This window comes from Enhydra lutris, unplaced genomic scaffold, assembly GCF_002288905.1.
Source record: "Enhydra lutris kenyoni isolate GAN:26980312 unplaced genomic scaffold, ASM228890v2 scaffoldscaffold70, whole genome shotgun sequence".
Lineage (NCBI taxonomy): Eukaryota > Metazoa > Chordata > Mammalia > Carnivora > Mustelidae > Enhydra > Enhydra lutris.
In genome coordinates this window covers 6,176,105-6,201,703 of record NW_019154154.1, presented here as the reverse complement: position 1 = coordinate 6,201,703, position 25,599 = coordinate 6,176,105, and the positions used below count along the sequence as shown (strand labels likewise).

Genomic DNA, 25,599 nt, shown 5'->3' with positions numbered 1-25,599 from the left:
TATAATCATTGGATTTTTGATAAACGCATGACATGGTCAGATAGGGTTATTCTGGCAATATAAACAGCGTTAGAGAGGAGGAGGTCTGGAAAAGGACAGAAAGCAATAATCTATTCTAACGTGTGACCTTATCAAGTTTTTAAGTGTCATCATGGTCACTTACACGTCCTGTGGAAGAGATGGTATGCGATTTTAGGAGGTTGTTTTTATTTACTAATTGAAAAAGCTTTTGTTGGCCTAGTGGGAAAGAGAATTTACAGAAATAGGAAAGACACACACACACACACACACACACACACAGGGGTATCTCAACAAAACTACAAATTGAATCTTGAAATCCAAGTGCTTAATTGCCATTTGGTCTACTTCAGCACAAATTGAGGGTATGCAGTAACCGAATATAATTCTAGCTTGAAGAAACTGTCTATCCAAATGTTAGACATATATCCTCACTTCTTTACATTTTTTACACTTGCCTTTTTGTTTGAATCAAATAATATGAGAAAGATGGAAAGAAATTACTTCTCCTTTTTGATCAAAAGTAACTCTTCTGTATCACTACCGCTAGTCTTACATGCAGGCTAATGCAGCCATTTGACCAGGGCTTTACAAGATACAATTTGCATATGTGAAAAAAAAGCTAATTCAATATATGCATTTATTCAGAAATTTTGGGTAAAAAGTACCCCAAATTCCATGCACTACTTCTCGGCATTTTTCTACTGAAAGGCATCTTGACGTTAAGCATTAACACTGGTCAGATAAATACTTTGATTTGGTGGGCAGAAGTGGAAGTTCTGCTGAGGTCCATAAAATAACAGTCCATCTTTTTCATTTGCTCGAAATAAAAATTCCTAATATGCATCTATCTAGTAAAGCTATTTGGGGTGATTGTGGGACACACATCAAATGATCTTGTTCCAGATTTATGCAAGTATTCATGGAATACTTATCTGCCAGACTCCCTTCCAGGGAACGGGGATACACTTGTGAACAAAATAAGCAAAAATTGCTGTCCTTGTTTGAAGATGACAAAGTGCCAAGGTGGGGATGGAGAGTAGGAAAGGGGGAACTGGACAAGCTCGGGGAAGGGCTTGGGGTGTTCTGTTTGGGGCTGGGCAGGTCCAACCACCTTGAGAAGGTCATCACTGGACATGGACTTAGTTGACAGTGCAGGGGAGGTTTGAGGAAACAGCCAGTGCAAAAGTGCTATGATTGGAACATGCCTGGCACATACAAGTGACAGGAAAGTGTGACTAAAGGAGAATGAGGGAGGGAAGAAGAAGGGGCATAAGAAGACAGGGAATGGGCACTAGATCCTGTAAAATCTTCTAGGCCATTGTATTCTAAGTGGAACGGGGAGCACCGCAGAGAGTTACGAGAGGGGTGACATGATTACTCTTATGTTTTAAAATTTTCACCCTGACTGTTCTTTAGAGAATTGCAAGGAAGCAAGGCGGCTCTTTAGGAGACAATTGCTCTAATTATGCTACTTCGGGTAAAAGATGGTGGGATCTGAAAAGGAGGTATAAGCAGTGGGGGGTGGTGGGTGGGGGAATAAGGCTGAGTCTGTGGATATATCTGGACACCAGAACTTGCTGATGGATTGGGTGTGCGTGTTGTCGGGAAAAGAGAGGATTTAAGGATGATATCAAAGCTTTTGTCCTTGCACCTTCGAAGGATGTAGCTGTCATTCACTTTCTTTAAGAACATTTGCTTTCAGTATCTTCATCACAAAAACAAATTTAATACATGGGAAAATGATATTGCTTTGGGGCTACTCGTTGAAAATCTATTGATTCGGGCTCAACTAATTCAGAATTTATGATGACCCACCAGGATTAGATTGGCCAAAGACTTCCTCTGTATCCTGTATAAAGGAAATATTTGCAAAGAATATTAATATTGCCTACAAAATTTTAGGAAGGGGGGAAGGAAACTTTAACTTGGAAGAGAAACTCTTTCTGTTTTTTTTTTGTTTTTGTTTTTTGTTTTTTTCTTTTAGAAGTACCCATTTATACAGGAAGATTTTTGTCTGATTAGAAATCCTTAAAGAAAGACTGTGAAACCTGAGCTTGGCAACACATATTTTCGTGTTGCTGTGAACAGCTGCTTTGCCTAAGTCAGCCATGAAGTTAATCTGCTTCTTCCAAATACATATATGGGAAGAATAACCTAATGAAAAATGTTCAGCCTAGCTGGTCATTAAAGCCATGTGAATTTAATCAATAATGAGATTTTATATGACATTCCATCAAATTTGCCATAGTTTGAATTGTTTAAAAGAACATCTGATTTTCGGGTTCAGGACTGAGTGCACACATGTGTCCATCCTCTCAGCCAAAATCCCACCGAAATTAGAGTTGGGATGTATGGGATATATAATGGCAATAGCAAGGGCAGTGAGCACTATCAGCAGGTAAGGCATCTGACAAACTTCTAGAGGATGGGTGGCAGGTGCGATCACTTTTAAAGCTATGCCACAATAGAAACAGCCAGAGTTCAGCATGTGCACGAGCAGACTTTATCAAAGGAGAAAGTCGCCATTTCCACTGATGCCCTAGAGAGGTACCAGCCTTGCAGTCAGCAGATTTGTAGAGCAGCCGTGAGCTGCGGAGCTGAAATCTGTACGGTTAGTAATGATGCTGTCGACGGAACAGCTGGAAGATTCCAGACAAAAGCACCTCCCTGTGCTCGTACAGAATGCTGGCCTGATGGCATCTGGCCTCTGAGCAGAAGCTGGAGCTAGAGCACTCTTCTTGGAAGAAACATGACAATCAATGGTGGGAGTCAGTGGGAAGAGGGAGTCTGAATACATTTAAATTTAAAATAAAGTCATATTCTTCTTTGAGAAAGGGCAACCAGGAGAGGGTTTTTTGTTTTACTGAACAATGTACATTTACCTCAGAAATATTGAATCTAATGGCTGTCCAACTTTATTATTCATAAAATAACATTAGGGGATGAACAATTCTCAAACTTAAGTGTTCATAAGATTACTGGAGGAGCAAATTAAAAAGTAAAACCTCAGGATAGTCTCATTTAGTAGGCTGGAAGTGGGACTTAGGAGTCTGCATTTTGAAAAAGTACCCCTATTAACTCTGATGTAGATCGCAGAGAATAGAGTAAAAGGGAAACAGAGCAGGCACATTTGGTGCCCTCTCCTGTACTAACGTGTGTCCTCTTCATTCTCTTTTTACAGATGGCCTTCCCTGTTCCTCCATTTTTATTCCTCTCCTACCCGTATGTCAAAAATCCAAGTCTTTACCTGCTGCCACCAAAATCTCTTTCTCTGAATGCCTATACTGCCTCTTCTTTTCTTTCCATTTATAAGACAACTAATGCACTTTTTAAACATTACCGGTATTGTATCACTGAAATGTTATTGATGCATTTTATTGTTATTAATAGCCCCATGTTTCTCTCTTGTCTCACTATACAGTGTAACTTCACCAAGTGCTTTGAATACATTAGCAGTACCAATAATTATTCATAGATGATGGACTTACTTTCTTTATAGTATAAATTAAGTTGATATTTCGCCCTTCCCATGCTTTCCATCATATTGCTCCACACCAAAAAAAAAAAAAAAAAAAAAAAAAAAAAAAAAAAAAAGGGAGGGAGGGGTTGCTATTGCTGAAGGAAGAAAAGAAAGGAAACATAAGAAGCAAATTCTTGGAACTACATCAAAATTTTTAAATACATCATTTTAACTATCTCTATTGTCATTTAATGAGTTTCAAATTAAGTAACAGATATGTTGAAAGATAAATCCTTGGAATCCTATGAACCTGGACTAGTCCACATGTTTTTCCAAAGTAGCTATTATGTATAGTATATGCAGGATACATATAACCGTGCCTGAAAGGAGCCTATAGTCAAATGTGAGAAAGAAAATAAACATCAAAAGAAAAATCCAACCGTAAGCTCACCTACGCAAATTTAGAAACCTCTGGCAAAGCACTGGTATATTCTAATACAAATATAATCTTAAGAATCCTGATTCATTGGATTATGATTTATACTCATAATGATCCTAGTTTGAAAATATTTCGATTTTTTAAAAAATTGTTTAAATTACAGATGTAAAACATATTCATGTTACTAAACAGAGACACTGAAGACTAATAAGTAAAATGTTCCTCAAACACTCATCCCCTTCTCATTACCCTCCTCTTCCCAGGGCAAATTGCTTTGAACAGTTTATGGGAATTATCTCAGAGTAGGTTTCTATACAATCACAAAATAAAGGTGATGACATTTATAAAGTGTTTGCTTTGTGCAGAACGCTGGGGTACATGCTTTACTCAGACTACTTCATTGACTCTCACAATGGCCCTGTGAAATACAGACCATTCCTATCTCCATTTCGCCTGGGAAGGAACTGAGACTGGGAGGGACGAGCATAAATCAGTGAAACCGAGATTCAAACCGAAGTAGAAGGGCTCAACCTTTGATATCTTTGTACCATAAAATAGCTGCCAGTATAGGTATCGAATCATAGATGGGAAATTCATAAATGAGATATGCTTAAATGTGTATGATTTTTGTTACATAAATGAGATCATGCCATATGTATTTTGCTATGCCTGGGAAGACTAAACGGAATGGGCTCAGTGCCACGCATGGTACATGGTAGCGTCTCAAGCAGTCTCCCTTCTAACTTCTAGACACTGAGGCATTTGATCTGAAGTTATTTCTGTTCACCACAGTACCTTTCACTTACTGGTGCTTCATAAATATTTCTTTGAGCCTTTTCAAACAAATTTGGCTAAGAACATTTTTTTAGTATGAGTTTACTCAGAATTAACTAAGATAAAACTCATTTGAACAAAACTACAGTAAATGGCTGGTGGGAAGATGGATGATGGAAACCTACTTGCCCCTTTGAAAACATCTGGAAGGTTTCTGGAAGACTACACTTCCATTCTATTTTGAGGAGGTCACTCTAAGTAATAGCCATTACTGTTAACTGGGGAGCGATCAGATATTTAATCAAAGAGGATTTCCTTTTAGTAGATTGAGTGGACTTAAATTTACTCACATGTATTATAGGGAATTTAGTCCATTTCAGAGTGGGGTTCATGGACAACCTACATCAGAATCACCTGCAGTGCTTGTAAAAAAAAAAAAAAAGTGTCATTTCCTGGGCAGATGCAGAATATCTCAAGTGTGATCTGGAAACTTGCATTTTTAATAAGCATTCCACTTGAAACTTATGTTCCTGAAATTTTAAGAACCAGTGATTTGGATTTTACAGAGTTATGTTGCTAGAAGCATTAAAATGCATTGAAAAATGCTTAAATTAAGCCAAAAATTTCCCAATTTTTAGTGTAAAAATAATAGAAATATATGACTTTTGCCAGGAATCTTCCTTTTGAATGAATGACTTCATTTAGATGCCTTTGTGTATGGATATAAAAGGGCGTTAATATACATTTTGATGCAACATGTCACAACTCCTCATGTCTAGATAATTTTGCCAGCAATAGCAAGTATAGCCTTCCTTTAAGAAATTAAATGTTAGATTTTTCACACTTTGTTTTGGTTTCCATAACAGGCATCTTTTTTTGCACAGGGCAAATTATCAAGTCTTCACTGGTTTGTGTTTTCCTCTATGATGAGAAATTGCAGTTTTTGCCTCTCTTACTTTAGAATGTGTTAAATCAAGTCCAAATTTTTTGAAGAAACAGTATACGAAATGAATTTGAACTGAGTCTATAAGCAGGGAGAAAGCCCAAATTGAATCAGAACTGAAATTACACTCTGATTTAGTTATCTCACTCTGCCCCCGAAAAAGTGTTCCACAAATGGTAGAAAACAATGCTCCCGACTTAAACAGGAAATAAAATAAAGTTCTGGTTTTGTGGCATATGGGACCACTGAAGGTTGACAGAGGAGAAGATAAACTAGAATAAATATCGATATTAATTGCACACATAGAAACACTGTCCTGGAGGATACCCAGTACATAAGGCATGGTCTTTGGGAGTCCACAGTCTGTAAGTGGAGGAAAAGCATGACACAACATAGCAAGTACGAAATGTTATAAAGGCACGTGAATAAAATGCAAGGGGAGTTTAGAGAAAAGCAAGCTTATTTTTGCATACAAAAGGATTATGAAAGCCTTCAAGTAAAGTTGACATCTGGAATTTATTTTGAACAATTAGGAAAGGGAATGAGGATTCAAGGTACAGGAATCCAACAACTCTTTCTATCGCCCCTCACATTTTTGGGTGTGCCATACTCTCCTCGGTGGAAGAAAGAGCCAAGCAAATAGAAAATTGTCACCATGTTTTGCAGCCCAAGGCAGTTACAAAAATCCTTATACCTGGAGAACCAATTATAGTATTGCTCACTTCTGGGGCCTGTGCCCACCAATCAGTGGGCAGGGAGGTGAGGCAGTATAGATATAGAAACATCTAGATGTTTACTTCGTCTGTGGGAGATAGCATAAGGTCTACAGAAAAATTGCAAGCCCACAGGCTCAGGAAAATCAGTATTATAGACAACCACAACATTCTCCTAGGAGTTTATCCTTTGCCTAATACAGAATCTTCCCCTAAAGTCCTCCCAGACCTTACCTGAAGGCAGGGCTAGTTAGAGCAGGTTTTTTTTCCTTCTTGATTATTGTTTTACTTTATATACATATGGTTTAGGTCATCATACAATAAAAATAACCTGTAAAGAAGCCCTATCATGCGCAATGTTAATGCAACTCACTTTAAATTAATTGTATTACATGCACTATTTGTCAAACTCCACTGGGATCTTGGCCCATCAAACTCCCTTGGGATATGAATGTAAACATTTTTTCAGACTCCACCTCCACCTCCAGAACTGGTCTTCCCTTCTACAGTACCTTTCTGACCTGTACATTATCTCCTTAACTCCCACTGATTACATTCGTTAACCACTGACATAATCATGCTAAGTTACAACTAAGCATAGGACCTTAGTAGCATATAACAATGCACATTTATTTAGCTCATGTATCTGTGCATCAGACGGGTGTTGGCTGATCTGGGCTGGGCTCATCTGAGTACCTCTGCTGGTTTCAGCTAAATTTGATTATGCATCTCTCATTGTCCTCCTGGGACTAAGAGATAAACCAAGGCATGTTTTAGCCATGAAATGCCAGGGGTACATGGGAGCAAGCAGAGACATACTACTCTCTTTAAGGCTAAGGCTTAAAACTGACACACTGGCACTTCTAGTTCATTCTGTTACCAAAAATAAATCACAAATTCCATTCTCTTATCAAAAGCACAAAGCCAAACCCAAATTCAAGAGGCAATGTCCCTTTAGAAGGAGGAACTGTAAAGTCAGGTAAAATGCACAGATATACCCCACACATGAATTAGGCCTTTCACCCCTATATACTGCCTTGGCACATGGTGTTTACTGCTAAACCTAACAGTACAACATAGGATAGGGAACTTGTAATTTGCTTCTAGAGGATCTCTAGAACCTTGAAAAAAGTCCGATGTGTAGACACTAGCATTTCTTGATAGACAGATGGGAGGGAGGAAGGAAGCTAGACTCGATGAAGCCCAGGACAAAATTGCTATAAAGGGAGAGCATGACTATTTGCTAAGTTTTTTAGATCTGGTCCCAATTCTTTTTTTTTTTTTTTTCTTTTTACTTTTCCGAGAGTAACTGAAAACAAATTCTTAATAATACCTGAAAGGATCAGAGATAAACACAATATACGCTTAAGTTTTTTCCCTTAATTTCCTTCATGAAAATTTGGATTAAAGTACTCCCTCACTCCAAGAGTCTTCCGCAGATCTTGGAATGAGTATTATCAAGTCACTGTCAACGTCACTGGATATGTGGCACGGCAAGGAAAGGCACTCTCTTTATCACTTGGTAGCGGTAAGAAATTATATATATATATAGTTTTTTTTTAAAGATTTTATTTATTTGACAGACAGAGATCACAAGTAGGCAGAGAGGCAGGCAGAGAGAGAGGAAGGGAAGCAGGCTCCCTGCTGAGCAGAGAGCCCGATGCGGGGCTCGATCCCAGGACCTTGGGATCATGACCTGAGCCGAATGCAGAGGCTTTAACACACTGAGCCACCCAGGCGCCCCAAGAAATTATATATTTTTAAGGGCCACTAATATAATTAACTTTGGGGCATTCAAAGGTCAGGATTTGTCAAGAGACTAGGACATCTAGGATTAAGAAATGTGGATTTCTTTACAGGTCTATTTGGGTAAGCTTCTTAAAATTAAACCTCCTTAACTCTCCTCCAAGCTTCAATTGACCATATGTATAGATTTTATTACTAATGGTGGTCAGTTCTTTGTGTTTATAGGATATCTTTTTTTTAATTCAAAGAGTTCCAATTACTTAATAGAAGCAGTGATTCCTAGGTAATTACTACTAACTAGTACTATTCAAGTCTAGGATGCTAATGGCCAAGAACTAGTGTGCCTGGCAAAGTGCTAGGGAATTTACATACATTATTTTTAATCCTTAAAGTAACTCACTGAGGAAACATCTTTTGTACTTTTTTTGTAGAAAAGTGAGGGTTAGAGAATTTGAGACATGCTCAAACCAACCCCAAGTAATGCCAGGGCCAGAATTTAAACACAGATCAATATGATTCTAAAGTCTGTAGGTTCTCTTCATAACACCTAGTTATATTCTGCATTTTTAAAACATTATTATTTATTTACAAAATAAATGCCTTCTTTAAACCAATAGAATAAAGAATAAAGACTTGAAGTTACAGGCAATACCAAAGTCTCTAACTTACTTCCCGTCTGACAACCTGTGGGTGCTAAGCCCACATGGAGTTGTTGATATTCAAACAAAATAATAACTGCTCCAATGCCCAATCTTTGGAGCAGAAAAGCAAAATTCACTGACAATACAAAATTCTCCTGAAATCTATGTATTAGATTATGTGGTACCTTGGACACTATCTCAGGATTTCAGTATTTTTAAAGATTTATCTATTTATTTGGGAGAGAGAGACAGAGACGAAGACAGAGAATGCCCAAGCATGAGCAAAGGGAGGGGCAGAGGGAGAGGAAAAGGGAGAGAAGCAAACTCCCCAGTGGTCAGGGAGCCCTACATGAGGCTCGATCCCATGACCCTGAGACCACAACCTGGGCTGAAATCAAGAGTCAGATGCTCAACCAACTGAGCCACCCAGGCGCCCTTTCACACATTTAATTCTGAAGCTCCAGTTGTGTTTATTAGGAAAAGAGGGGAAGGCATAACAGAATGAAACAGATCTGAAGAATATGATTTAACTTTAAATGGCAGATTAAGAAATCAAATGGATCATGACTTTTATTTATATCCAATTCCCCGAGTTGGCAGATGTCAAAAAGAAAGATCCCCTTCTCTTTTTCTCTGATACTCTCTCCCCTTCCTTCTTTTCTTTCCTTTTATTTTTTTCCTTTAAAGAGAAGGAACATTTATTAGATTTTTTTTAAATTTCTTTTCAGCGTAACAGTATTCATTGTTTTTGCACCACACCCAGTGCTCCATGTAATCCGTGCCCTCCCTAAAACCCACCACCTGGTTCCCCCAACCTCCCACCCCCCACCCCTTCAAGACCCTCAGGTTGTTTCTCAGAGTCCATAGTCTCTCATGGTTCACCTCCCCTTCCAATTTCCTCAACTCCCTTCTCCTCTCCATCTCCCCATGTCTTCCATGTTATTTGTTATGCTCCACAGATAAGTGAAACCATATGATAATTGACTCTCTCTGCTTGACTTATTTCACTCAGCATAATCTCTTCCAGTCCTGTCCATGTTACTACAAAAGTTGGGTATTCATCTTTTCTGATGGAGGCATAATACTCCATAGTGTATATGGACCACATCTTCCTTATCCATTCGTCCAATGAAGGGCATCTTGGTTCTTTCCACAGTTTGGCAACTGTGGCCGTTGCTGCTATAAACATTGGGGTATAGATGGCCCTTCTTTTCACTACATCTGTATCTTTGGTGTAAATACCAAGTAGTGCAATTGCAGGGTCATAGGGAAGCTCTATTTTTAATTTCTTGAGGAATCTCCACACTGTTCTCCAAAGTGGCTGCACTGATTTTTTAAAGTTTATTTATTAGCCAGGCAACATTTTAACTACATTCATGGCTGTTGAAATAAATGCTGAAAATAATCACATGCAATCCTGTTTTCATCTCCCAACCCCTATTCAAGGTGAGGAGAAAATGAGACAATACAGGTAGGCTAGAATAAACACCAAATAATTATCTCAGTAATGAATCATTAAAGTGCCCAGAGAGGACAGTGCAAGTCAATGATCATCTTATCAACACATTAAAAAGGCATTTAAAAGGGAACTGTGATCTTTAGCCACTATTGCTTCAGAATTGCAAGTGGCAAGATCAAAAATCAAGGGCAGGGAATGGCATTAAATTGGAATAAAGAGAAAGACTGGCACTATGTTTTTGTTTGTTTTCATTTAAATCAGGGATGCCCTGGTAAGTGTGTAATGTGTGTATATAGACACACCGGAGTCAAGATAGGATTAATTAGCATGTAATCAATGGTATTACAGATGCATTTCCCCACACACAAAGTCAGGAATCCACACATAAAATCCTAAGTGGTAGAGCCCCAGATGGGAAAATCTGAGTGGCAGAGCGGTTGGGGACCAGACACAGGTCACTTTGCCACTTAGTGACAGAGTCCTCGTTAGACACCATAAAGATGAAGACCAAGTCAAGAAGCAGCAAATAAGCCCACGATTTTCATGTGTTACTTTAATCTTAAATATAATTCTCAAAGACACATATTTTTAAGCAAAAACATTCATATTTCTCCAAAGAGACAGCATGTGCAGCAAAAACAGGATTCTGGCTATTTGTATCTGACAGAGACCACCATACCTACGCAACATCGTTACTCTTCTAGAACTTTATTCTCATCTGCCATTCACAACTCCTCATAAATGGATAATTTCTGCAAAATTTGTGATTGATGTCTTAGTTCCTTTACCCAAAAACATATTGGTAAATACTGCACACAGCGAATCTGACCCAAGTATGTAGTATCATCCCTGGTTAGACTGTGGCTGCTGATTGCCTGATGTGTTTCCTACATAATCGTTAACTTCTGCTCTAGAGTCAACATCACACTTCTTAAATATGAGATGAGAACATAGAATGGAGCCTGAAATCTTTTCTGTAAAAGATGGGTGTGTCGTAGAAATAATGATGAAAACAACCAGAGATGGAGCAATACACATGACTTGAGAACATAACACGAGCTGTATACATATCACTCGCCTAAAATCCAAAGGATGATTTTTTTTTTTTTCTCTTCACAAGCAGAAGATAAAGGTGTGTCACGAATTTCCCAAAGTATGAAACACTCTGCTAGGAGACTCACCCATACTCCATAAACTCTGGACAGAGGTGATATTGTTCCCAGTTGACAGATGAGTATGGACTCCGGCACAAGTATGGGCACATGGAAAATGAGTATGAGAGAGGCTCATAAGTTGCCAAGGTCACTGAGCTAATAAGATAGAGAAGTGGAGATTCCTGAAACAAAAATATATAATGTAACAACACAAACTTCCTGTGAAGGAGCTACTTCTGTTGTCCAATTACAGGTGTCTTGGGGTCACATACGCTATATTCATATATGATATTTTATTTTATTTTAAAAAATATTTTATTTATTTATTTGTCAGAGGGAGAGAGCATAAGAGGGGGAGCAAGGAGCCTGATGTGAGACTTGATCCCAGGACCCTGGAATCACGACCTGAGCCGAAGACAAACGCTTAACTGACTGGAGCCACCCAGGGTCTGCATTTGTGAAATTTTAAATTTAATACAGCCACACCAAAATGAGAAAATAGATTCTGACACCCAAATTGAAAATTTAAAAAAAAATGGAAGTAAGAATAATCCCATCCTTTGGGATATCTTTCTTTAATCTCCAGATTGGTGGAGAATTGAGTACCCCTCCACCATTTTATTCCTTCATCATAGAGCTCACCACATTACACTGAGATCATCTGGTATTTTGCCTTTGCCTTTCTCATTTTACCAAGTTGTGGAAAGGTGGGATCACTGAATTTATTATGTTACTTAGCTAAAATGTTTTCTAACATATGGGCATCACTACATAAAGACTTATTGTCTGAACTAGTTGAATCGTCACCATTGGAGTCTGCAATTTCATCAGCTTTCTAGAACTCTTCGAGATGTTTGGTCCACGACATGCCGGAGAGCCTGTGACATATTATTAATCTAGCAAAATGGTAGCCATCTATCCAGTGGGAACAGAGCTATCTATCCACTGACACACTTAAAAAAATAAAAGGCAGTAAGAGAAGTTAGGGAAGAGAGATTGTCATGCATTCTAAGGCCCCCTTCACCACACACAAAAGGGGCTTTCTGCACTCTTTGGACAATGGGGAATAGGTACCCTGTGCCTGCAGTCATCAAAGCCTATCTCACATAATCTCTGCTAAGTCTCTTCAAAAACCTAAGAAGATACAGAGCCTCAAGGTCTCATCAGAGACAGATGTGAAATATAACTACCAGCCTCCTGAAATAAGTTCATCAGCTCAGAAAAGAACAAACGAGACTTGACAACATTCTTGTCAAGAGAATTGATAGGAAAGGCCAGGGCTTTGCCACATGAGTACACACTGATTGTTGCTCGGGGCTTAGAGAATGACGAGCGAGCGGAGGCTCTTCGCTGGGAATGTTAGCCATGAACACTCAGAGAAAGAAAAGGGTGATTAGAGCGAAAAGTTGTGAACTCTCAGATGCCATTGTACCTGAGAACAAACTAACTTTTTTCTCCCTGAGTTTCTGGAAGCCGAGCTAAAAAGAAGAAAAAGGAAAAACCTGCACATTTTTTTTTCTTTTCATTTGTGATAATGTTTCAATGCCAAAGAGAAAATGTGATGAAAATGCCAAAGAAAAGAACTGTGGAATCTATAGCATTCATTGTGTTTATATAGAGATTATGCTTCTGGTTAACAGCCTCCAGAAGGTAAGCAAGTGCTAGATCTATGCATTTAAAATAGAAGAGAGCGGGCACAGTTCCCACTTTTTTAGTAGAGCAAAATGATTTGGGGGCTGAATATAATTTCCTTTTCCATATAATAAAAACTTTATAAGAACTTACTCTCTAACTCAGAGTTCCTGTATTTTTTTTTCTTTGCTTTCTAAAATGTCTTCATGACAAAAAGCCATGTCCACACAGTTTTGATATTTCCCAACCTGAAACTGTGAGGCAATTAGACTTGCAAAGGATTAGCAGTCATATATTCTTGCTCTTGTCTTTATCTGCTCTGATTACGGTCAAAGTTACTCCCAACCTCTACCCCCATACCACACGTGTACATATCGGAACACACACACACACACACACACACACACACACACACACACACACAACGTCAGGCTGGACTATAAGTTTATGCTCAGTGTATTCAGAGCAAAATAGAATACGTTCCATTTCTCAGAGCTGCAAATAAATCAGGTTGAGAAATGCAGAGGAAATGCAGATATGAATAAATTATTCCAAATGACTCCATTTACAGTATCGCCAATATTATTGCATCAAGAAGGTGCAAAGTATATTGGTTACATGAATGATAGCACAGGCAATAGCCTACTATCAAGACCATTAATAATGAGGTCTTGGAAGAATATGTAAAGACTGTCAAAGATGTCCATGATATATTGTTGGCTGAATAAACAGACTACAAAACAACGCCTACAGTTTAGTCCCAATTTTGAAATGACAAAATAGGATCATTTGACTACCAGTCTAGTCTGCATTTAATAGCAAAGAAAAAAAAATAGTCTAACCTGAAGCCCTAGAATGTATTTTGGAAAAAAAAAAAAGATGGAAAGGAAAACATTTCAGAAAATGTTGGGTCTTTTTCCCCTCTGAGCGGGAGAATTTTCTCTTGTTTACTTATCTAGTAAACTACACAAAGACAAATGACAAACAAGAAGATGACCTGCCTTTTTCCGAAATCAGTGAGTTTGAGGAGTTTTGGAAAATAGCCTCACAAATAAGGTATCAGTGGCTATTTTTTAATTGAGCTATCTTTCAATGAAGAGAAGTTGCTTACTGATCTCTCAACCTTAAATAGTAAAATGATGAAATACATAACCTAGCCGGAGTCTCATTAATCACCATCAGTGGGACTGTGAAAATTGCACCTGAGAATGTAGAACTTTCTGTAATTTGGAGCTGTGAGTAAAAGGGAGGGGAATTGGAGGCAAACAAAAATTAGTAAAAAAAAAAAATAAATTTATCTCCTTATAATCTCTCTTTCATGGTTCTGCTTCTCCATGGATATTTTTAAATAAAATTGTTTCAAAATTACATGAAACACAAAATGTAAAGGTAAATCATTTATGGCTCATAATGTTTCTCCTTTCATCTGGTTCTGTAGGTAGGCTGGGTCTTATCCACTCTGCTTTTCCAGGAAGATCACTGACCACTCGGAACTAAAAATGATTAATATTGCTATATAGCAGGAAGGAAACATTATCTGAAACTCAGTTCTCCATTTTTTTTTCCTTTGATAAATTTGAGTCTGAATTTAAGTTAGTTCTTATGCTTATTTAGTATTCTGTGGGCATTAAAAGCCAACTCTATGATAACAATAAAGCATCAAAACAACAAGAATAATCAAAGCTGCCATGTACTGAGAATTTACTGGGCTAAATACTTTATATGGCTTATAAATACATATATGTATGTATATAATCTTCACAGTATTTCTTTTTTTAAAAAAAAATTTTATTTGTTTGACAGAGAGAGAGACAGTGAGAGAGAGCACACAAGCAAGGGAAAGAGGGAGAAAAAGACTCCCTGCGGAGCAGGGAGCCCAATGTGGGGCTCGATCCTAGGACCCTGGGATCATGACCTGAGCCGAAGGCAGAGGCTTAACCCACTGAGCCACCCAGGCACCTCTAATCCTCACAGTATTTCTGAGGTACTCTTATCCCTACAGTAAGCATTTCGAAAAGACCCAAAAACTTGAAATTCAGACTCATCCCAATTCACCCAAGCCCAACCAACAACCCAGCACTGGAACCAGAATCAGAAATGCAGGTTTTACACATTTCACAGTGCTTTCAGTAGCACATGCCCTCCCCAGTGTCCATCACCCAGCCTCCACATCCCTCCCACTATCACAGACCTGTATCCTTGAAACAAATAATACATTATATGCTAATTTTAAAAAAGATTAATATGATAATAGATTTTTAAAATAACTTTACTGAGCTACAATTCATATACCAGAAAATTCATCTTTTTAAAGCATATAATTTGGTAGTGAGACTATGCACAGAGTGTGCAGCCATCCCCATGATCAATTTTAGAACATTTTTGTCACTCCAAAAAAAGTGTGTCCCCATTAGCAGTTACTCCCCACCTTCCTCCCCCAGCCCTTGAAAACCTCTAACCCTGGTTTCTGTCTCTATAGATTTCTGGTAATTTCTGGTAAATTCTGGTGATTTCATAAAAATGGAAGCAAACACTGAAAAAAAAAGAAAAGAAAAGAAAGTGCAGGTTTGTCCAATTCATAATCCATGCACCAAATACTGATTTTATACCTCACTTCTGGCTAGTTCTTTAAACACAGATATTTGGTCAGTCACTAACCCACCAAAATGTTTTTTGTTTGTTTGTTCCAAGATTTTATTTATTTATTTGGGAAAGAGAGTGAGCATGAGTGGCCAGAGGGCCAGGGAGACTCTCCGCAGAGCGTGGACAGACTTGGGCTCGATCCCAGGACCCTGAGATCACAACCTGAGCTGAAATGAAGTCAGATGCTTAACCCATTGAGCCAGAGCCACTCAGGCGTCCCACCAAAGTGTTTCTTAAGTTTAATTAATGTTTCTCCCTTGATGGGAAGACGAAGTTACACAGAGGACGCAACTGAATGCACATTCAAATTACAACAGGCCTAAAACCACAAGTAAATGGGAGGAGGTCAGAGGGCTCATGACCCCGTCTCTCTGGTCCTAATCCGTCCTAAGTAGGTTCAGGTGAGCACGAGAGTCTGGCCTTAGAAATAGAGCACAAGCCACAGTGGTACTAAGAGAGTCTAATTAGCTCTTTTAATTGTGCATCTCTTTAAATATATTTGTATTTAAGGTGGAGAAATAGGGATACAGCTATTTATGCTTTGGGAGAAAGGAAAGGAGAAGAAAAGTAAAGATGAGGGAGGCAAAGAAAAGAAGAGACAGAGATTCAGACATTATTTTTTCCCTCTGCTTATAGCATCTAATTCATTAATCTAAAGTTTCTGAGATGTGATCAGTTCTTTAAAAAACTCGGATTGTAAAAGTACAAAATAAATCAACACTGATGTAACAAAACGAGTCAGAAAATGAGGGAAAAAATGACATCTTTCAAGATCAACTGTTCCACAGAGTACGGAACAAGCTGGCAGTGTGCTGAACATCATATATTAACTAGCATAGGCACACACACAAAAAAAATCTGACAGTCAATGCATATCAGAGTTAGGAGGCAAAAGAACCAGTCCTCCCTGGGGACGGATGTGTTGTGATATCTCTGACGAGAGGGGTTTCTTAACCAATCCAAAGGTCTTCTACTTTATTGTGTCTATCATGAAACACATTTTTGTGTGTCTCTCTTAGAATCCACAGCCACAGCCACGACAAAAAAAATCACATAGAAGAGGATGAACATGAGTTTGAGATATCCAGAAAGTCTGAAAGTGCAAATCACTTCCTCCATTTATGGATACTTGAATGAATGAATCAGTAGTGGGTATTATAGACCGGGGTGTCAGGGGGGGTGGAGGAGAGGCTTAGAAACCAGATAAAACTTAATGAAAATGATTACTTATGTGATGTTTATTCAAAAAGCCATCTCTTATTTCTTCCCTACTAGACAGTCTTTCTTGGCATTAATTCACTTTTTGGTGTGTTTTCAATGAATCTGTGTTAGTCATCTAGTAAACATTAAACATTTTAATACATATTAAAGCACCAGAGATGTCAAACTAAATTTAGATTTTACCTCTAAGGGACTCAGCCAAGTTAATTTTGGGGGGGGGGGGGACATTGATTAATCTTATAAGAGAAAGGTGTCTTAGAAATTTGGGGTCAATAACCACTGAATGAGAGTCAAGAAAAAAAGAGTGAAGAATGCAGTGGGAGCTGGCGAACCTTGGAACAGAAGGAAAGGAAAGGGAAGAATAAGGCATGAGAAATAGAACTATGCAGAGGAACAGGAGGGACTCGGCATGGACAGAATTGATTAAGAGAGGATCACGTACAGGAAACTGACACAGAGAGCTTTCATGAGGGAACACAAAAGGCATGGTGAATATGTTCGAAGAAACTAAGGAGAAAGAAAAGGGTGAAAGGAGTGAAAAAGGAAAAGTTGAAGAAAAAGGAATACTGACTAGAAATGAGATAACATGAGACAAAAGCATCCTACCAAGAAGTCGAACTGGCAAGGTTCTTGGCTCTTGTTCTTGAGGCAACCTGCAGAGAAATATAGAGGGAATTCAATTTAGGGAGGAAATTTTGAAAAGCCTTGTGGAGAGCAGAGGTGGGGGGGAGGGGGGGGTAGCTGTATTAATTGGTTTATCTGAAGTGGTGGCTGGGTCTGGGTCTGGAGTAAAGGCAACCCAACACAGCTATGGGAAGATAAAGCAGACTTGTTAGCATTCGTTCTTGCTTTTCTTCCACCATTGCCTTGGGATAAGGAGAACTTGTATCTACAGTAACAATTCGGACCTCTAGTACTATTGCAAACGTGAGGAGGAGAAAAACCAGGAAGAATGAGTCCTATGTTATGGAGGAGTTCAGAGAATAAAGGGAAAGACCGGACTAGGGCAGTTCCTTCCCCACTGTGTCTTCTTCAGATCCCCAGGGCTGAGAGGTGCCCCTTAACAAGTCTGCTTCTCTAATGGTGCTTCTGCCTCATATAGCTAAGGATGGAGCGAGCCCTAACCTGAGTGGTTCTGTGGGGTAAGGGCTGATTGAAAGCCAGATTCTCTCCTGGGGCACATTCAACACCTCCCTGACTCTGCTCATCTAGTTGAAAAGAAGTCCCCAGCTTCCTACGCATACACTGCCTGCAGAGTGGACAATGAGCCCAGGAGGAAAGGGGGTTAAAGTTCTTAAAAACTAAGACATTTGAGGGAACAACTGTTTTGAAATAAAAACCATAAACTGGATTAGACAGTTTTGTTTTTTGACTTTTCTTGACAAAGTCTAAAACTAGAACAGGTGCACCAGAATTTAAAATGAGCAATTTATTTTTCTTTTTAATTAATTAATTAATTTACTTACTCATTTGACAGAGAGAGAGAGATCACAAGTAGGCAGAGAGGCAGGCAGGGGGCGGGGTGGGAGGGCAGGCTCCCTGCTGAGCAGAGAGCCTGATGCAGGGCTTGATCCCAGGACCCTGAGATCATGACCTGAGCGGAAGACAGAGGTTTAACCCACTGTGCCACCCAGGTGTCCCTATAATGAGCAATTTAAAGACAAAATTGTAGATTCTCCTACAAGAAAAAAAAGTGAAGGAAAAAGAAACAGATAATGTGTAAACAATACTAAGAGAAAAAAGATTAACAAAAGTGCTATCATCCAGAAGATAGGACATTCAGAAAGAAAGAATATAAAAGTGGAGAGAAGGAAATATTTGAAAAAATAATAAATCCCTCATGATTAAAAAAAAAGATGAAAAACAGATTTAATGGTTCCATAAAATGCCAGAGCATGGATATTAAAAAAAAAAAAAAAAACTCCCATGTAAAAGAGAGGAAATTTAAGACTATTAATGACAAAACTTAGAATTACCTTAATAATTTCAAAATGACAAAGCATAGTATATACAAAGAAATCAGAACAGTGGATGCAAGAAGACAATGGGGTATATTTTGAAATACTGAGAATAAGGAATTTGAACCAAGAATTTTGTATCTGGCCAGACTATGATTCAAATATAGGGTAATGATTAAAAAAATATTCCCAGCCATAGACACCTTCAAAATTTTACCACATAAATACTTGTAAGACAGTCTTGAATTAAGTCCTTAAGAAAGAGGAAACATAAATACAAATGCTGTATGAGATGTAAGAAGCAGAAGTGACTAAACATCTAGTCGATGTTTGTTGTGATCTTTTCAAAGTAGCTAAGACCAAGGGAAAGAAAAAGTAGGAAATACAGGCATTAAAAACCCCAAATTAAAAAACAATTATTAGCACTATGGGACGGGAAAGAAGACCAAGCTAGGAGCTTTCTCAAATTTTTTCTTATTATTGGAAAGTTACAGATTTTAATTTTTTAAAAATAAGAGAATGGAGAGATTTTAAAGAAATAAAGTGATCACTTCCTCTAAAACTCAACTAGGTAAGGCAAAGTGATGCTCATGTTGAGAACCATGTGGACAATGTAGATTTTAACGTTTTTTTTTTGTTTTGTTTTGTTTTTAAGATTTTATTTATTGACAGAGATAGAGAGAGATCACAAGTAGGCAGAGAGGCAGGCAGAGAGAGAGAGGGGAGGAAGCAGGCTCCCTGCGGAGCAGAGAGCCCGATGCGGGGCTCGATCCCAGGACCCCGGGATCATGACCTGAGCTGAAAGCAGAGGCCTTAACCCACTGAGCCATCCAGGCGCCCCGACGATGTAGATTTTAAATCTGCTAAACGATACTGCCGAGCTGAACAGGCAGATAGAAATTGCAGGGCCAAGATCTAGAAGAATAAAGAAATACTAGGCACTTGGCAACCATTTTTACTCTGGGAAGTTTCTGTCTACTTGAGAAAAGGAACCTGAGAGGCTGAGAAGCTCAGCAGAGAGAATGAAGTCTACACAGTCCAGGGCCCACCAAGGAAGGTCAGGTGGCTAATAAAACCCCATCCTTTGAGTTGGGGACCAAAAGATCTTCATTCTAGGTTTGAGCGTGAACGGAAATAGACTAGAGAGCCAAGGGACCAAAGCTCCCAAATAATTTTCAATCCCTACTTGAAATAAGGCGATCCTTATTTAAAAGAAGCATTGATTGTCCTCCTTCCCTCCAGCCAAACACAAACTCAAACTTCTTTCATGAAAGATACAGGAACCCATGGTCTCTACAATTTTTAAGGACCATATCCAGCACACAGTGTAAATAATCAAAGCTGTGAAATTAGAGGTCAATAAGATAATAAAATGAGAGGAACAACAGAAAACAGAAAATCACCCAAAGGGGATCTAGACTATAGCATTATCAGACACAGGATCATTAAAAGGATAAATCTAAAAATACGATCTGTAGAAGGCCATAATAATAACAAATAATAATAACAGACGTGATTAAAATATATAAACCAAATGGAAAGAAACAGAAGAGTAGAACAGAATTGTCTCAAGTCCTTATATTTTCTGGGAAAATGTAGAAGTATAAATTTATATTAAACTCTAATAAAGTATACAGGCTATAAGGAAATTATTGAAAAAAAGGATACTAATTATAAAGGACAACTGGAATAAAAATAAAGCATAGTATGAAAAGAGGAAAATGTAGAAAAAAAAGATGGAAAACAAATAGTAATAACACGACAGATACAAACTCATCAAATCACTGTTAATATTGATAATGGAGATTATATGTAAATAAACTAAATGCTCCAAACAAAAGAAAGAAATTATCATTTAGAAAAAAAAAATGAAAAAATTTCTTATTACAGGAGAAAGATTTAAATCTAAAACTATTAAATAAATAAATAAATAAAAATAAATGAATAAATAAAATCCAAAACCAAAGAAACTTTGAAAGGAAAACTCTATATACCCTGCAATCATTAGCCAAAAGAAAACTGGTATAGTTCATTTATTAGTATAAGTAGAGTCTTTAAAGAAAAAATTACGACTACAGGTAAAGTGAAAAACTTGACTGGATGTAATAACTCTAAACTTATATGCACTTAATGTAAATGTGTAAACGTGATATCAAATCAGAATTCCATAAAATGTGAAATGTGTAAATTCATAATCTCAATGGGAGATTTTAAAATACATTTATCAGTAACTTTAGCTATAAGCAGACAAAAGAAATCAGACCAGAGGCAAAATATATGAACAACATAACTAACAAAATTTACCCAATCAACTAAATAAAACACTGCACTTAACCACTACAAAATGCACTTTTTTTCCAAGCACAAGTGTACCATTTCCCAAAATTAACCACCTACTGGTCCATAAATCAAGTCTCAACAATATTAAAAAATGAAATTATGGGAGGCACCTGGGTGGCTCAGTGGGTTAAAGCCTTTGCCTTAGGCTTGGGTCGTGATCCCAGGGTCCTGGGATCAAGCCCTGCGTCAGGCTTTCTGCTCAGCAGGGAGCCTGCTTCCCTTCCTCTCTTTCTGCCTGCCTCTCTGCCTACTTGTGATCTCTGTATGTTAAATAAATAAATAAAATTTTTAAAAAATGAAATTATGCACATTATATTCTCTTCACAGTAGTCCAAACTTAGAAATCAGTATCCAAAAGATTAGAAAATCTCCATCCGTTTAGAAGCTATACACTTTTATACAACCAACAAATCAAAAAAGAAATCACACTGGAAATCAGAAAAAAAAAATTTAACTGAATGAAAATGAAAAACTGATAAATCAAATTGTTAAGATAAAATTATAGGGACATCTGGGGGGCTCAGTCAGTTAAACATCTGCCTTCAGCTCCGGTCATGATCTCAGGGACCTGGGATGGAGCCCCGTGTTGAGCTCCCTGCTCAGAGGGAGCCTGTTTCTCCCTCTCTCTCTGCCTCTGCCACTCCCCCCCACAAACCCTGCTCATGCTGGCTCAAATATTTTTTAAAAAATAGAATTATAGCAATATTTGGGGCACCCAGTTGGCTCAGTCAGTGAAGTGTGCGAGTCTTGATCTTGGGGTTGTGAATTCGAGCTCCATATTGGGTGCAGAGATTACATAAAAATAAAATCTTTTAAAAAAAGAATTACAGCAACATTTAAAGGAAAATATAAAGCTGTAGATGTATAGAAATATATTTAAAAAAATTAAAAATACAGGTGCCTGGGTGGCTCAGTCAGTTAAGCTTCTGACTCTTGATCCCAACTCAGGTCTTGATCTCAGGGTCATGAGTTCAAGCTCCACATTGGGCTTCATACTGGGTGTGGAACCTACTTAAAAAATAAAAAATTTAAAAAAGTGTTAGATGTATATAAATGTATACACTTGTTTCTGGAAAACACACCTATCAACTTCATTAAGTTTGCTTCTATTCATTTGCTAGGAGATTCTTAATGGAAGCATTGTTCAATGTTAAAATTTTTCAGCACTTATGTTCACAATAGCTTTTTCACTATGAATCTCTTTATTTTATTAACAAGTTGCTTAAGGCTGACCATTTCTTACACTCCTGGGATACACACTAAATATTCAAGATATGATAATTTTTAATGTACAGTTACATTTCACAAGTTGGGTGTTTTATTTAAAATTTCTCACATATGAAGCTAGCCTACAAGAATGTTTTCCTTTTGTGTATTTTCTTTTAATAACTATAAGCTATCCTTTCACCAGTTGGTGATTAAGAAGATAATGCTCTCTTGGAATGACTTGGGAGGCTTTCTATTTTTTTTCTTTTCTGGAGTAGCTCTGGAGAATTATAAGCTCTTTGAAGAATTATTCAACCTTCTGCTGGCTGCCTTTGGTGACAGTGAGGGGTATCATTACGTATCTACGTCTGGACCCCATATTGTTCTATTGGTCTATTTGTATATTCTTGTGTAGCTAGTTGCCTTTAGTCATCTAATGGAAACCAGGTATCGGATGCAAATCCCTTTTCCTCAGTGGCACTGAGGATAATGTCTACGTAAGAGATTCCTTTCAGCAGCCCCACAGAAAAGAAGCAGTCCTGGGATAGAGCAGGGAGAGCCGAGATCTATACATGAGATTTAATCACATTCCAAACTCACTAGAGAATTTGAAGCCAGCACAGGATTATAAGAAGAAACTTTGCTCAAAAGAATCAAACCATCTCATTCTAAGAATCAGAAAACCAGTCGAGAAATAAGTAACTTTGCTTCATAATATCTAAAGTACAAAATAATCAAACAATCATTGCCACTTACTAATTCAAGCTATCTAGATGCCCAGGTATATATTCTGCCTCTTGGAAATAAAGGCATATCCAAAGGGTTATATGCTGTTACTTCTATTTACACTTTTCTTGAAATAAATCTCAGAAATATTTACATAAGCTAAAACTGACACCATAAACTTTAGTCCTCTTATAGCTTCCACACGTAGCTTGATAGTTTTTCAACTTCTAAATTTGCAGAACTAGCACTTCAAAATGATAGGTATATAGAGCCACCACTGTGACTCTGTGACAAGCCCATCCTTCACTCAAAACATAGCCAAGGGAAGTATCATTGTGACCCAAAGTTTATGCTTGTCAGTCTGGGCATATTTCAGAAACACATCTTTCCCAAATACTAGTTTTAAGAGAACAAGTTTCTACCTAAAATCAAAGAAAAGCAAGAAATGAAGAAACCATCTAAAGCTATTTGGGAGTAATTGCTTTAGTCAGTATAGGCTTGCATTTTCTTTAGCCTGGGTTTTCAAGACGGCCATTTCATTCACTTGTTTATTGTAGTGATTGTGCTAGGTCAAAACACAACTCAGATAGGATCCACCAATATATTATTAACAAACACACCAATCGAGGTAATAATGAAAATGTGGAAATGTGTAAAATACAAGTGGTATGAATAAGTTTAGAAAAGTTGGGGGGGCGCCTGGGTGGCTCAGTCATTAAGCATCTGCCTTTGGTTCAGGTCATGATCCCAGGGTCTTGGGATCGAGCCCCATATTGGGCTCCCTGCTCGGCGGGGAGCCTGCTTCTCCCTCTCCCACTTCCCCTGCTTGTGTTCCTCTCTCACTGTGTCTCTCTCTGCCAAATAAATAAATAAAAATCTTAAAAATATATAAGTTTAAAAAGTCTGTACCAATCAATGAGGAGGAGATAACTGGATACTATTTAAAAAACAAACTTGAGCTCCTGCATTACAAAATACTAAAAATAAATTTGAAATGGATAAAAATCTAATTATGAAACAAAATATTAAAAGAAAATTAGTCAGTAGTCTTATTAGAGTTCTGAAGTCAAGGAGACCCATCTAATCATGATGCCAAACACTTACTGATAAAAGATTGACAGGTTTCACTATACAAAAAATTACAACATTCTTAAGAACAAAATTCCCATGATAAATTAATAAATCTAGTTAGTAAGTTAGCCAGTTAGCTATTCAGTTAGAAGTGTCTTCATACCAAATAACATTTGAGGAAACTCAAAAATATATATGTGTGTCTAGTAATATTTCACTATTTTTTAAAAGATTTTATTTATTTATTGGACAGACAGAGATCACAAGTAGGCAGAGAGGCAGGCAGAGAGAGAGGGGAAGCAGGCTCCCTGCCAAACAGAGAGCCCAACGCAGGGCTCAATCCCAGGACTCTGGGATCACAACCCAAGCTGAAGACAGAGCCTTAACCCACTGAGCCACCCAGGTGCCACAATATTTCACTATTTTAAAAAATACCCCAGAAGACTGTAGAAATAAGAAAGTAAAGATTGAAAATATGATTTTATAAAGTCACAAAACCACAAGGACAGACTAGGTGTACTGCACTGTCCTAAGCTCTCCAGTACTTCAATAACACCCAGTTCTGTATTGAAGTACATGTTTTAAATGATCCCAAATCTCTATTGTGACTTAAGAGAACTTACACTTAAGAGGTCCAAGATAATACTTATATTTACATCCTTGAAACATGTTCAGTTATGGCTAAAATGGTAGCACCCTTTCAAAACATGTTTTATGTGGGTTTATAGAGTTCTTCTGAAACTAATATCCACTGGGGAGAAAGTAAGTGTGTTTATCATTTGTTTTGATGAAAATAATGATAACATTTTCGACCTTAAGAGGTGGAGTAAGAAAGACTGCAATGAGAGATCTCAATAATTTTCAATGAATTATTTCAATTGTTTGCAGATAACTGGACAGTTCTCAGATACTCAAAGTGCCCAAAAAGTTCTGGGTATTTTGTTTTATAAAAGTATATTTTCATTATAAAGTAACACAAATACATTATATAAAACTAGAGAAAACAAGGGGAAATTCCACATAATTCCACATCAACACAACCAATATCAGACATTTCACTTCTTGCCTTCCAATAATCTCCTCCTTTTTTATCTGCTTAGATGTAAGAATTTGACCTCCACTTGACTATCTCTACAACGAGCAAAAGGATTTCTGGAGCTAGTACCAGCCCCATTAGAGTAATCACCAATTCTAAATCAAGATAAGTCCAAGGTAATGAGGTCTTCCAACGACACAGAGAAAATCTTTGGCCCCCCAAGTGTAATACTTTTGTATAGTAAATGCCTTGTAAGATATAGTGAGCCAATAGCATAAGTTAAAGTAGTTTCAAATACAATAATGTTACTTACTTCATGGTTCTTTTTTCTTCTCCTGCATCTTAGCTCTATTTCTGTCTGTTATTAAAGAAACTTATTTTTTACCAGGTAGCTACGTGGATTAGTCACCTATTCA

At 37.7% G+C, this 25,599-nt stretch overlaps 1 long non-coding RNA gene across 1 annotated transcript in view; it reads right to left on the bottom strand.

Annotated features, from left to right (window-relative positions):
- Positions 1-10,922: 10,922 nt before the first annotated feature.
- Positions 10,923-25,599, bottom strand: part of LOC111159863 — a 75,315-nt gene continuing 60,638 nt past the window's right edge. Inside the window, exons 4-5 of the long non-coding RNA XR_002641435.1 lie at positions 17,453-17,499; positions 10,923-11,532 (exon numbers count right to left, since the gene is read on the bottom strand). This is a non-coding gene — a long non-coding RNA (uncharacterized LOC111159863). The remainder of the gene's footprint in view (positions 11,533-17,452; positions 17,500-25,599) is intronic.